Source organism: Prionailurus bengalensis, chromosome B2 (assembly GCF_016509475.1).
Source record: "Prionailurus bengalensis isolate Pbe53 chromosome B2, Fcat_Pben_1.1_paternal_pri, whole genome shotgun sequence".
In the NCBI taxonomy this organism is placed as follows: domain Eukaryota; kingdom Metazoa; phylum Chordata; class Mammalia; order Carnivora; family Felidae; genus Prionailurus; species Prionailurus bengalensis.
Window position 1 is genome coordinate 7087228 of NC_057349.1, and position 15528 is coordinate 7102755.

Genomic DNA, 15528 nt, shown 5'->3' on the forward strand with positions numbered 1-15528 from the left:
CTATGTTTTGGCATAAACTTGGAGAGAGAAATAAAACAGGTTCCTCTTCTCATGAAAATCTCCTATCAGCCCTCGGAGAAAGAAATGGGGAACTGTTTCAAGAGAGACATACCTTAATTTTGTTGCAAATCCTTTTCTGCCTTCCAGACTTCAATATCAATATGTCACAGTAAATTATTTCATTAAGTACTTCATCTGCTCTGTAACCTGCTTGTCTTTGAGGACAAACTTTAGATCTGCCGTGTACACGTCTGCAATATTTCGACTCAAAGGACACCTGCTGACTCTTAACCGGAAAGCTGTGTGCATTCTTTTCGTCTCCCCTTCATAAATATATATTGCAATTGCCACTGTTATTAAAAAAAATTATCCTTTGGTCCTTAGTGATCCACTGTGCTCTACCCTCCCTTCATTCTTAGGCTGACCTTGCTCCCTCAGAAAGACAAGAAGACAACCTTAAGTGACAACGAGACAAATTTCATTTTGTTGGGAACTGCCTTTTCAATTATTTCTCTCTTCTCGATTTCTCCTTGCTGGCCTGGTCCAAGCTGTTACTTTGACAGGGGTCTCTCACCTCTAAATTAAAATATGCAAATTGTTATGCTTCCTGCACTAGGACCAGGATAGCCTATGCATTGTAATTGCAAAAGATTGCTCAGTTCCGTTTTATGCCAGAAGAATACAGTTACCCACTTCTGCCATTTTCTGTTATGAGAAAAATAATATCCTGTAGACTGATACATTATAAGCAATACATTTAGGCATCAGTATATTTCTATCTGAAAAATGAAAGATTATTCTTTGTGACCCACATTCCGCCACAAGGAAAACAGGTCCAAATATATCCAAATGCTTTCAAAGACTTGGGGGATATATTTTAAGTGCTCCAATACAGAGACCTAGTCCACCTTAATCTGAAACATAACTACACTTTTAAGTACTTAATTTTTATGGAATGGACTTGAAATGCAGAACACTTACCGTCAGTGCATTTTTTCTTCACGTTCCTCTGCTAGTAAACTTTTGGAATCGGATGCTTCTCTAATCACCTGATCTGTCAGTACAGGTCTACACTGATAAACCATTTTCAAGGACATCCTACATACTGTTTGCCTCTATGTACAGATATGATATTTTCCTAATACATTAAAACAAGTTCTGTTTCTCACTCCCCTATAATTAGCTTTATAAATACATATCACGATGACAAACAGTATTTACAAAAATTGCTTAAGGCCTATCTCTACGATGCTGTCATATTTGCCATAATTTCAGAAATTCCCAAATGATCATGAAATGTCTCTGGAGACTAATGATTCTTCCCAGGTTGTCTCAGGATTTGGGGGTGAAAGCCTATTTGGAAATCACTGAATGGGAGTCAGCTACCTAGAGGAGAAACAACAATAATAATAAAAAACAAACTATTGGAAAATCAGAAGGTTATTGCTTTGGGATAGATTTGATATTTTCTATTAAATTTTCCATCAAAATTTGATCGTGATAGATTGTTTTCAAGTGAACTTCTAGGGGAGCTTGGGTGGCTTGGTTGGTTAAGTGTCTGATTTTGGCTCAGGTCATGATCTCACAGTTCGTGAATTTGAGCCCCATGTCAGGCTCTGTGCTGACAGCTCAGAGCCTGGAGCCTTCTTTGGATTCTGCATCTCCCTCTCTCTCTGCCCCTCTCCTGCTCACACGCTGTCTCTCCCTCTCTCTCTCTCAAAAATAAAATAAACATTAAAAAAATTAAAGTGAGCTTTTAATAGTTAAGCAGTTATTGACAGAAGGAAAATGTATCAAGTAATGAGAGGAAAACCATCTTGAGTTTAAAGTTTTACACAATGTAAAACTACAGGGAGCGACATGAACTCTAAATTCAATGCAAAGGCATTAAACACCAAGTCCTATCTCTGTTGGTAAGGAGTAATACAGACACGGGGTAAATAACTTAACTAGACCCTACTTTCCATATCAATTAAATTCCACATTCCATGTCAGTGAACTTTAGAGTTGAGATGACCTCATCAACCCCCCTTGGTTCAAACAGAGTAACAGGATAAATTATGTGACAATTAGCATACCATCAGTTATCTGGAAAGGCAGCTCTAGAATCCAAGTCATTTACTCTTGCATTTAATGAACACCCTACTGAGGAGCGACAGGGTTAGAAAAACCATGTGTGGCTATGAGAAGATGGTAGGTGTGTAGGTGATAATTGTTGACTCTTATCACAGCCCAAGGCCATTTGAACATGGCCTTGCTTCTATGGGGTCTCACTAACCTCTCACTTCATGAATGCTGTGGAGTTAGGACCTAGCTCTAGTATGATTCTTTTCTCTCATTGAGTTGGTCTTCTCTCCTAGAGATTGTAAAAAGTCATCCCTCAATTACTTGTTTCACAAAAGAGCAAGTGGTAATTGGATTTTAACAAGATGAGAACAGAAGCAAAAGGGCCCAAATTTGTTTTGTTTTCTTCCCCACCACCCCCACTAAACAATGTTCTTAGATGTTTGGGTCTGACACGATGTGGCAGACTTCCTTGTTTCCCTCTTCTGCTGAGAACATGTGGTCATTTGACCATGGTATAAGAAGGCAGCTGGAGAAGCACTTAGCAGAGGCAGGGCTCCTGAATGCTGGGTGACTTGGAGACCCAAGCTCTTACATGTTAACTCAACATACTTTTGCCTCTGTGTGTGTGTGTGTGTGTGTGTGTGTGTGCATGCACACACACGCACATGTGCCCATGTTTCATTTCTGTGAAACAAGGGGCTGTTAAAAGTAGTAAAAACAGAAAAAAAAAAGGCAGCAGGTACACACAGAAAGGTTTACAAACCCAGAATAGAAACAAAAGAAACAAACTCAGAGTAAAATATGTGTTTCTTTATCAATGGAAATAGTTTCATGGGAGCAAAAGACAGTCAAACATGCTAGAAAACAATGTTGCATGTCAGGCAGAGAGAGAAGTGAATGTCCCACCAGTATACACCAAATTTCAGGAAAACTAGTCTGCATACGTATGTATGCATGCATGTGTACATGTGCTAAAATCTAAAATTAGTTTCTAGAGACCAATGTACTGAGTAAGAAAAAGAGTATCCATGCTATAGTTTTACGTATCTTTTTTTCTTGTGTGAGGGGGTCTAAGGGAAAATGACAAATTTTTACAAACTAAAATAGAAACACAGAAGAGAATTTTCCCTGGTCTCTTAGAGATTATTGAAAATCTCCATTCTGTAACTATAATGCATCAGTTCTGGGCCCCCTTGTCTAACTTGTCTTGTTTATTGCAGGAATATAAAGAAAGAAGTGTATCACTACAAACCATCCTTTATAACTCTAAATGTCTGAGATTATTACATAGATTCTTTAAACAATCCATTTTTTTCTCTTCATTTTGTCTTTTCTCTTGAATCACTGTCTTTGAATTTCTCTCCACACCAACCCTAATCCTACATTTCATCTTTAGAAACTAAGGGAGTTCTGGTGGCATCAAAAAGCAACAAAGATCATTCCTGACTTTAGCTCCCCTCATAAGAAGACCAACTAACAACCATTCATAGATAAGATACCATGGTGAAAGTCCTAGAACAGAGGGGTGAGGCTGAACCCTGCCCTGGATCACGGAGACAAAGAAGGAGTACGTTAGAGGGGAGAGGGGAACAGCTACACTCTGACCACATCCCCTGTCCCCCAGGGTGACATGGTGCCACACCAAGAGGGCCCCCCGGGCCTACGCTTTTCCCAGTGGGAAGAAGAGAGCCCTAAGTGGACATCCAGCTCCCCAAGCATATGTGTCACATCCTGGGAAGCCCATTTGTGTCTCACTTCACAGGAATTGTAGGAGGAATGTGGGGCTTGACTATGGGAGGTCAGATTGTGGTGAAGAGGAGGGACAGGGCTTAAAGCAACCAGCACTCAGATCCTGGCATACTAAATTCCTATTCACAGAAGCACCCAACTAGAAAACCTAACCAGTAGACTTTAATACCCCACTTTCAACAGTGGATAAATCAATAAGTCATCCAAAAAAAGAATCAATAAGGACACAAACCAGATGGACCTATCATATATGTAATGAACATTCCATCCAACATACTTCTCTAGTGCACATGGAACCTTTTCCAAGACAGATCATATGTTAAGCCCCAAAACAAGTCTTAGCAAATTTAAGAATACTGAACTCATTCCAGGAGTCTTTTCTACCATAATGGTATGATAGTAGATATCAATAATAGAAGGATAACTAGAAAACACACTAATCCATGGAAATTAAGCACTATATTCCTGAAAAACCAATGGATCAAGGAAGAGATTATAAGGGACATAAAAAAGTATCTTGTGGAGAATGAAAATGGAAATACAATATATCAAAATGTATGGGATGCAGCAAAATCAGTGCAAAGAGGAAGATATATAGCTCTACAAGCATACAAGAATACAGAATGACCTCAACTAATCGACCTAACATTGCACCTAAAGATACTAGAAAAAGAAAAACAAACTAAGTCCAAAGTTAGAAGGAAAATAATATTCGAATTAAAGCAGAAATAAATACTATCAAAAATAGGAAAACAAGAGAAAAGATTAACAAAACTAAGAGTGGCTTCTTTGAAAAGAAAAGACAAAATTGAAAAATGCTTTAGCAGGACTGACCATAAAAAAGAGAGATTAATAAAATTATAAGTGAAAGAGGAAACATTACAATTGATACCACAGATACACAAAGGATGACAAGAGACTAACCAACTCCACATCAGAAATTGGACAACCTAGAAGAAATGAATAAATTCCTATAAATATACAACTACCAAGTCTGAAACAGGAAGAAATAGAAAATCTGAACAGACCAGTAATGGGTATAAGATTGAATCAGTAATTAAACTCTCCCCCACCCAACAAAGAAAATCCCTGCACCAGATGACTTCACTGGCGAAATTTTACAAAACATTTAAAAAATAATTCATGCCGGCCCTTTTTAAACTTGTCAAAAAATAAATAAATTGGAGGGAACACCACCAAAGTCATTTTACCAAAGCCAGATAAGGAAATTATAAGCAAGGAAAACTACCACCCAATATCCCTGATAAATATGGAAATACACATTCTGAACAAAATACTAGCAAACCAAATTCAGCAGCACATAAAAATGATCTACATTGATCAAGTAGGAATCATTCCTGGGATGCAAGGACATATGCAAATTAATAAATGTGATATACCACAACTATAGAATGAACTATAAAAATCATACAGTCATCTCAATAGATGGAGAAAAAGCATATGGAAAAATTTGACATAAATTCATAATAAAAACTCAAAAAATGAGGTATAGAAAAAATTTGCCTCAACATAACTAAAGCTCGATATGACACCTATAGCTAACATACTGGATGGTAAAAGTTTGCAAACTTTTCTCTAAGATCAGGAACAAGACAACAGTGCCCCCTCACCACTCCTATTCTACATAGTACTGGAAGTCATAGTCAAAGTCATCGGTGAAGAAAAAGAAATAAAAGACATCCAAACTGGAAAAGAGGAAGTAAAATTGTCTCTATTTGCAAATGACATGATTTTCATATAGAGAAAATTCTAAAGACTTCACTTAAAAACTATTAGAATCTAGGAGTGCTTGGGTAGCTCAGTAGGCTGACTGTTGATTTCAGCTCAGGTCATGATCTCCCAGTTTTTGAGATTGAGCCCCAAGTCAAGTCTGTGCTGACAGCATGCATCCTGCTTGGGATTCTCTCTCTCTTCCTCAGATTCTGCCCCTCCTCCACTCATGCTTGCGCTCTGTCTCAAAATAAATAAATAAACTTAAAAAAAAACCACATTAGAATCAAATGAACAAATCTGGTCAAATTGTAGCATACAAAATCAACATACTAGAACAGTAGCATATCTATAAACTAACAACAAATTATCTGAAAAAGACATTTTTTAAAAAGTCCAATTTATTGTTCTATCGAAACCAATAAAATACTTAGGAATAAATTCAACCAAGGGGGTAAAAGATTTCTACACTGAAAACTGTAAGATTGATGAAATAAATTGGCAAAGACACAAATAAATGGAAAGATATCCTGTGTTCATTGGGTTGGAAGAAGTAATATTGTTAAAATGTCCATATTACACAAACCCATCTATAGACTCAGCAAAGTCCCTATCAAGAATTGAATGGTACTTTTTTTTTTTTACAAACAATCCTAAAATTCATGTGGAACCACAAAAGACCACAAATAGCCAAACCTATCCTAAGCAGGAAGAACAAAGCTGAAGGCATCACACTTCCTAACTTCAAACTATATACAAAACTCTGGTCATCACAAAAATAATTGTATTGGCATAAAAACAGAAACAGGGACCAGTGGAACAGATCTACAGTCCAGAAACTAACCCATGCATATACAGTAAACTAATGTTTAAAAAGAGAGCCAATAATACTCAATGGAGAAAAGATAGTTTCTTCAATAAATGGGGGTGGGAAAATTGAATATTCACATGTAAAGAATGAAATCATGTCCTATCTTACACCACTCACAAAGATTCACTCAAAATAGATTACGGACTTAAATGTAAGGCCTGAAACCATAAAACTTTAGAAGAAAACACAGGAGAAAAACTTCTTGACAATGACTTTTTGGAAATAACACCTAAGGTATAAACAACATCACTGAAAACAATGGGTACTCTACATCAAACCAGAAAGCTTCTACACAGGGGAAGGAACCATTAGCAAAACAAAAAGGCTACCTAAGGAATGGGAGAGAAATATTTGCAAAGCACACAACTGATAAAGGGTTAATATCAACATATATAAGGAATTCATACAACTCAATAGGAAAAACAAAACACAATTAAAAAATAGGCAAAGAGGTTGTTGCCTGCTTTCTCCTCCAGGGTTTTGATGGTTTCCTGTCTCAGCCACAGCAATTTCTTACTCAACACATCTCCAAAGGCAAGGGAATTAAAAGCAAAAATGAACTATTGGGATCTCATCAAGATAAAAAGCTTCTGCACTGCAGAGGAAACAATCAACAAAACTAAAAGGCAACCGACAGAATGGGAAAAGATATTTGCAAATGACATATCGGATAAAGGGTATTAGTATCCAAAATCTGTAAAGAACTCACCAAACTCCACACCCATAAAACAACTAATCCAGTGAAGAAATGGGCAGAAGACATGAATAGACACTTTTCCAAAGAAGACATCCAGATGGCCAACAGACCTGTGAAATGATGCTCATCGTCATTTCTCATCAGGGAAATACAAATCAAAGCCACACTGAGATACCACCTCATGCTGGTCAGAGTGGCTAAAATGAACTGTTTGTAGGAATGCAAACTGGTGCAGCCACCCTGGAAAACAGTGTGGAGGTTCCTCAAAAAATTAAAAATAGAACTACCCTATGACCCAGCAATAGCACTGCTAGGAATTTACCCAAGAGACACAGGAGTGCTGACGCATAGGGGCACATATACCCCAATGTTTTTAGCAGCGTGTTCAACAAAGCCAAATTATGGAAAGAGCATAAATGCCCATCAACTGACGAGTGGATTAAGAAGATGTGGTTTATATATACAATGGAATACTACTTGGCAATTAGAAGGAATTAAATCTGGCCATTTGTAGCAACATGGATGGAACTGGAGGGTATCATGCTAAGTGAAATAAGCCAGACAGAGAAAGACAGATACCATGTTTTCACTCATATGTAGATCTTGAGAAACTTAACAGAAGACCATGGGGAAAGGGAAGGAGAAAAAAAAATAGTTACAGAGACAGAGGAAGGCAAACCGTAAGAGACTCTCAAATACAAAGAACAAACTGAGGGTTGATGGGGGGCTGTGAGGGAGAGGGGAAAATGGGTGATGGGCATTGAGGAGGGCATTTGGTGGGATGAGCACTGGGTGTTGTATAGAAGCCAATTTAACAATAAATTATATTAAAAAATTAAAATTAAAATAGGGGCACCTGGGTGGCTCAGTCTGTTGAGCATCTGACTTCGGCTCAGGTCATGATCTCACGGTTTGTGGGTTCGGGCCCTGCGTCGGGCTCTGTGCTGACAGCTCAGAGCCGGAGCCTGCTTCAGATTCTGTGTCTCCCTCTCTCTCTCTGCCCCACCCCTGCTTGCACTCTGTGTCTCTCTCTTTCTCTCAAAAATAAATAAATGGTAAAAAAAATTTTTTAATTAAAATAAAAAATAGGCAAAGGACCTGAACAGAGATTTTCCCAAAGAGGATATTCGAATGGTCAACAGGCACAAGGAAAGGTGCTCACTATTACTGATTATCATGAGAATACATTTCCAAGCACAAGGACAGGTCACCCCACATCTGTTAAAAAGGCTATCTCAAGAAGATAAGAGAAAACAGGTGCTGGCAAGGATATGCCAGAAAAAAGAATCCTTGTGCCCTGTTTGGTGGAAATGGAAACTGATGCAGCCACTATGGAAAACAGCATGGAAGTTCTTAAAAATATTAAAAGCAAACTACCATATGATCTATTAACTCTACCTCTGGATGTATATCTGAAGGAAACGAAATCACTATCACACAGAGGTATCTGCACCTCCGTGTTCTTGACGGCATTAGTCACAATAGCAAAGACTTGGAAACCATCTAAGTATCCATCCATGGATAGATGCATAAAGAGAATGTGGTATATGTACACACTGGAATACAATTCAGCCATCAAAATGAACAAAATCCTGACATTTACAACAACATGGATAGACTTTGAAGTACCATGTTAAATTAAATAGAAAGGCAAATACTGTATGATCTCACTTAATGTGGAATCTAGGAGAACCAAAGTCAGAAGAACAGAGACCAGATTGGTGGTTGCCAGCAGAGGCAAGGAGTAGGGGTATTGGGTGGAGATACCCAATACCTTCTCGTTATAAGACAGGTTCTAAAGATACAACGTTCTACATGATGACTTTAGTTAACAATACTGTATTGCGTACATGCAAGTTTCTATGAGAGTAGACCTTCAAAGTTCTCATTATAAAGAAAAAACTTGTTAACTATGTTGCAGTGATGAGTTATTATGGTTAATATATCGCAATGTATTCAGGTTCAAATCATTATGTTGTACACCTTAAACCCACATAATGTTATAAGTCCATTGTATCTCAATAAATCTAAGAAAATTAAAAAAAAACTAGTGGAGTTCTTATTTTTTTTTTTGTAAGGCCAATATTTTGATTACAAATATATCATTTTCCCTAAAAAAATATGTTAGATCACCTCCTTTATCATCTGGGGGCACAGTGCTAATTGATAAAGGGGAAGCTAATTGATACGAGCATTAGGGAAAAAAGTGATTTAGGTTTGTGGAATCTTGCTAAGATTATCATTTTTAGAAAATGTCTTTGAAGGAAAAATATCCCTATCACTGTACATAAAAATGCTATCAATATTTTGGTAAATCTAAGCTTTACCGTACTTTGCTGGCCTTGTTTAGTCTCACAGAGGGACATCGTTAGACATTACCATTATCAAATATGAGCTTGAATAATGCCTGGGAGTTAGCATGAAATCTCTGGTGATAGCTTTCCCCCCGGGCGAGGTGTAAGCACGGGTACGTTTGGGCAGAGGGTTCCGCCAAAAGCAAGGAGGGAAGGCACACAGTCTGAGAATTTCCAGCTTGGAGTGCGTTGACACTGCAATAATATTAGGATGGTTGGTTTTGAGTAGTGTCGTTTTGAAAATAATTTGCCAGGAGGGCATATGTACGCGTAGTAGGAAATTATGTGTGCTAATAGTTAACCCTAAAACACGAAACCAATAAAATCTCTCCCCCAATTCAGTTAGTGTTACACCTGCCAAAAGAGGCTGTATTATTCAACTTACAGGCAAGCGGGCATAATTAGGAGACCTCAAGATGCAAAGTCTTTTATATGTATCTTTTATGGGAGTTTATTTCTCTCTGACATACTGGTGGTTTCTTTTTTTTTTAATTTTTTTTTTAATGTTTGTTTATTTTTGAGACAGAGAGAGACAGAGCATGAATGGGGGAGGGGTAGAGAGAGAGGGAGACACAGAATCGGAAGCAAGCTCCAGGCTCTGAGCCGTCAGCCCAGAGCCTGACGCGGGGCTCGAACTCACAAACTGTGAGATCGTGACCTGAGCTGAAGTGGGACGCTGAACCGACTGAGCCACCCAGGCGCCCCGTGGTGGTTTCTTATTGGAGGATCTCCCACGCGGTGGGAAGGAGAAACGGGAGGTGTCCTTCTCTCCCGAGGCATCCCATCTCTTGTGCTGGACTGCGACCAGAACCTAGTCACTGGGCACTCCAAGCCATTTCCAAGAGAAGCTGGGAAAAATAGCGCTTATCTGGGGGGGCTGTGTATCCAGGTGAAACTAAGAAACTTGTTTATTCAGTGAGGAAGAAAGGAGATTGGTAGACCGCGGCGGTTTCTGCCACTTTGCATTCGGTCGACGTTTATGGAATAAATGAATGCCATTTTTGGGACATTTGTTTAAAATCCAAAATGGTAATAGTGGGCGAATTCCCAACTGAGTCGGAATAGTGTTTCTAAGCTAGTATTATTCTAAGCTAGTTTTAATACATATTTAAGTATCATTAATAAGAGAATGTAACTCACAAATATTCTTTTTTCTGGTCACCAATATATATTTTCTTTTTTCTGCATGACTACGCAATATGGCATTGTAAACTATGCCTGTGGTTAAGGAGGAAAGAGAATAAGCACACAAAAGTTTGTCTGAAAATATTAAGGGAACTCCATACACATAGCTATTCTGAGACATACAGTGAGGAAAAGAAATCAGTACTCTATTACTGGTTCCTACCCATGGAACAGCTCCCCGGTTCTCTTTTTACTTCTCCAGGCCAGTTGACTTGTTCTCACTGAGATGTTTTGGCACGTTCTTATTTTCCTAGCCATTTCCGGAGGATATCAACTCCAGCCCCTTTACCCCGTCTCCATCCACATTCCGTAACATCTTGCAAGGCTGTGGTTGCTTAATTAATTCAGAGCATGGGTACCAGTAATTAAATATCATGTACAATCCACTTTAAGAAGAGTAGCAGTAAGTGACTTTGTTTCCCCTCCACCAAACCTTGTTTAAATTAGCTACGTTCGCTTTCCAGTTTGTTAGCCGGCCTAAATTGAAATTCAGTTGACGGTATCTTAGCGATTACCTACACATCATGCACCGTTTTGCCAAAAGCTCTCAAATACACTTATTTATATGCGCCCTTTGGATTTCCCAAAACCATTATAAAAGCAAGCTGACCTAGAGAGGCTCGTGTTTTCTCAAAAGGACTGAACTGTCTGCTGCATAGAGGCAATTATTAAAGGCAACGCTTTATTTAAGTTTTGAAGCAGAGAGCCAGCACAATTGCATATAAAATACTGACATCAAAATTCAGAGAATCGGAGAAAATAATAAAGGCAAAGAGAGATAACATAAAAGTTGATCAAATTTTAATCTAAAGTACCCTATGTAATTTTACTTAACTTCTTGTTCCTAAGGCTGCATAAAGTTAAATCATTTATACATGCTGTTTGTGTGTTTTAGGGACATTATTAGTTTCTCGTGTTTCATTTTTCTCTATTCACATACTGAATCCACCCCGTTGAAGTAATTAGCATAATCACCAACATTATAAGATCATTTTCCTCACTCCAAATAAATGACCATCAAACTCATGCCTTACTCTCTATATTCAGAAATGCTTAAATAGTTCATTATTACCCAAATGATGATGGGAGAAATGCTGTGCATAAGATAAAAGGAATAATGACTCATACCCCCCACAAAGAAGATGAAATTCTCCCACATAAGAATTAATTCACTGTAAGATATCTGAGTATAGGGATGATAATTGAAAGGACTAAAAATAAAATTGAATGCAATAGGCAATCTAAAGGTCATGAGACTTGTCACTAAACAATTAGATTTTTTTTTAAATTTTGATAGGTTTTATAAATATTACCATGGCTTGGATTCTGAATGTAGATTACTTTTAAATGGAGCTTTCTTGCATCTGAATGCATATCTAATGAAAATACTTCATATGCTGCAAGCTTTCTCCTATCATATCAAATTATATTGATAAAAAGCTAAAGGTCAGGAGACTTATCACAGAGTTGGTTTTTTTTTTTTTTTTTAATTTTGGTAAGGTTAAGTTTTATAAATACGACTATGCTTCTGTTTGGAATTTAGAACAACTTTTAAGTGGTGTTTTATCTACCTAAATGTACATCTAATGAAAGTCGTTTTCTATGTTCTGAGATTCCCATTTCTTACAGTAAATCTAAAAGAACCTGAAACACTTAATAGTAGCCATTTAATTATCCAACAACAATATCTTCTGTTGGTAACAGGTTTTATCGATTTTTCAATCTCAACCTATATTGTCTGAAACAAATGAGGATTAATGAGGACTATAGTATTCTTACATTCAAAGATATAAGCAAATTTGCTTATAGGGATATATATTGATTTGCATGACATCACAATGGATTCGCGATACTGGTTAATAGCAGAATTTAGATTTCTTAACACTGAACCTAGGGGCCAGGTTTAAGCAAATCATATCATCTTTTTTGCGTGCAAATTTTTCTCCAAATACCTTCTGTGTCCATGTCGGTCCCTAGCATTCTGCTGCCCGGGACTAACATGCATCTGTTAAGCTATAAGCCTGTTATGGTTGGTATCCAGGTGACAGGTCGGTGGCTACAAAGACAGGTGATAAAGTACTTTGAAATTCACCCATGGTGCACACTCTCTAAGTCAAGTCTATCCTTTCATAGGAGACTTTCCTAACAGAACTCAGGGGCACAGCTGTCTCTTCCTCTCCTGAGTGTCTGGTCTACTTTAACTTCTTACGGTCCCAGAGAATCTTCTACAAGATCAGTGTCCCTCTTTCCTTTGGCCAATATAAATTTCTGAGGTGAGTTTCTAACTTACCTTTAATGTCTGCAGTGGTGTCTATCAGGGACTACAGTTCACTGCACACATCAGGTTGGGCACCAGACATCCCCAGACACTGTCATGAACCTTCAAGTCATTGTAGATATGTAAGGTTTTTGTGACAGTTTTCCCAGAAGACGGCTTTGGGGCATCTTGATAAATGGAGAATTTTTCCTAATTTGCAGAAAGGTCAATAAATATAATTTATTTCTAGTTTCCAAATGGTCAATGAATGCATCAAAAGCTACTCAACATCATGTATCATTAAGGAAAAACAAGTGCAAAATATGATACTATTAAACATCCACAAAAATGGCAAAAATTAAAATAACTGAGAGCAAATCAGACTCACAGACAGTACACCTTGATGCAATTACTTCCATAAATTCTTGGCCCATACCTAATAAATCTGGACATACAACTAACATACATACAACCAATAAATCTGGACACACATACACACATACAACTAATGCCAGTTGTGGGTATACCCAACACAGAGGCATATATATGGACTCTAACAGAGTATTTTTAAAGACCCATAGCAAGCTTCATTAAAAACAAACTCTGGGAATACAAACAGTACATAAATAGATCAAAACAATTGTGGTAATGGACAACGGAATACTATATACCAAGAGAAAAGAGCAAATATTGCTACATGACGAAAATATGGATAAATACAGAGCAAAAGGGTGAATGCTATGTTATTCCACTTAGATGAAGTGAAAGAACAGGCAAAATTAATCTGTAAGGACCTCTGGAGTGGAATGAGGAGGTTCTTGATGTGAGTGGTAGACAGGAGTGTTCACTTTTTAAAAGCCGACTGGCTCTCTACTCGTAAGGTAGCACTGGAATACCATGTTTTGTTTTATTTTGTTTCGTTTCGTTTTGTTTTGCTTTTAAAGGAAGCCCACATCCAAAACAAAGATTCACCTCTTAGGGATTGATTCACATTACCCAGGTACATGAGAGACAGCTAGGCAAACGGAATGTCAAATGATTCATTGGAATTAGCAAACGTAGTGGTTTCATAGACAATACGTGTGTCACTATGATCAACACATTTACTCCATGAAAACAAACCCCCACGGGAAGCAATATTATACGAATACAACAACAATGACCATTGACTAGTAAATGTCCTTTCACTTAGCAGTGCGCTGAACCTTTACCATGCTAAGCATAGAGGGCGCATTTGTTAATTCAAGAGGCATTTAGTTACATTCAACGACACTGGTTCAAGATGGCTACTCAAACACCAGAACCTTTGAGCAAGCTCATCTAACAGCTCTCCCATGACTACAGATACAATTTTGACATAGCTTGTCTGAAGAATCCCAAGCTACTTGGGAAGAGTGTGACTCTCGGAGATCAAGAATTGACATTACCGTATTTTATAAGGGGTAAACTCAAGTTCAAATCCAAGTCATGTTTATCTGGAGGCTACGGATAAAACCAGAAGAGGATTCAGGATGCAGGGCTTCAATTCAGAGATGCCACACTCATTCACTCAAGAGCTGTTTATGGAGAAACAGCTTATTTGTGGCCAACTATTATTGCCTTATGTGCTAATGACAAAGCTCTCATTGGAAAAGTCTTTGTCCTCAAGGTGATTACATTCTAGAGGGAAGACAGACAGACCACACGCCCATGGACAAATAGGAAAATTTCACTTAATGGGGCGTGCTCTGAAGAGAACACGAATCAGGGTTAGGAGTAAAGACCGACGAAGGGCCCAACGAAGAGCTCAGAAAAGAGCTGTCCAGGCAAAGGGGACAAAAAGTATAAAGACCCCGAGGCAAGAACAAGGTTGATGCACTCAAGGAACAGCAAAGGGCTCAGCATGGCTAGGGTCCGGTTCAAGGAGAGGCGGGAGCAAATGAGGTGGGAAAGGCAGGCGGGGGCCAGACCACACTTGGCCTTCAAACCCATACTGAGGGGGCTCGGGTTTTAAGCAAAACGAGGAAACACTTGCGGGGCTTTAAGCAAAACAAACATAATGCCTATGCCTTAAAAAGACTACTCTACTCTCAAAAATAAACATTCAAAAACGGGGGTGGGAGCGCCTGAGTGGCTCAGTAGCATAAGCGTCTGATTCTTGATACTGGCTCAAGTGAGCATCTCACGGGTTCGTGGGTCTGAGACCAGCATCAGACTTTGCTGTCAGCGCAGAACCTGCTTCAGATCCTCTGTCCCCCTCTCTCTCCTCCGCCCCTCCCCTCTGTCTCAAAAATAAATATGCATTTTTCAAAAACAGAATACTCTGGCACGTTACATAGAAACATACGTCCATACTGAGGCAATTTGGAAGTGAAATACTTTTTAAGCACCAGCCCACTTACTTTCCAATGGATAAAACATTCTCAAAAACGTTTTACAGTAACACCCAGCTCAGTGCCTTTTTCTCTACATTTCCCAGGCTCAGTGGATTTCTTGGAAGTCTATGGTTGATAACTTTACCACTGTTTTCATAGAGATCTAAGGAGCATCTGAAATAAAGGGCAGTCTCATCTAAAGGCTGTCTACAGAGAAATGTAAGTATAAAATAACAGCATAGGACTGACCACTGTCAATATAT

The 15528-nt window shown here is 38.4% G+C and overlaps 1 long non-coding RNA gene across 1 annotated transcript in view; it reads right to left on the reverse strand.

Moving 5' to 3' along the window:
- Positions 1–15528, reverse strand: part of LOC122489176 — a 96915-nt gene that overhangs the window by 79291 nt on the left and 2096 nt on the right. The window contains exon 2 of the long non-coding RNA XR_006298851.1: positions 12945–13121. This is a non-coding gene — a long non-coding RNA (uncharacterized LOC122489176). The remainder of the gene's footprint in view (positions 1–12944; positions 13122–15528) is intronic.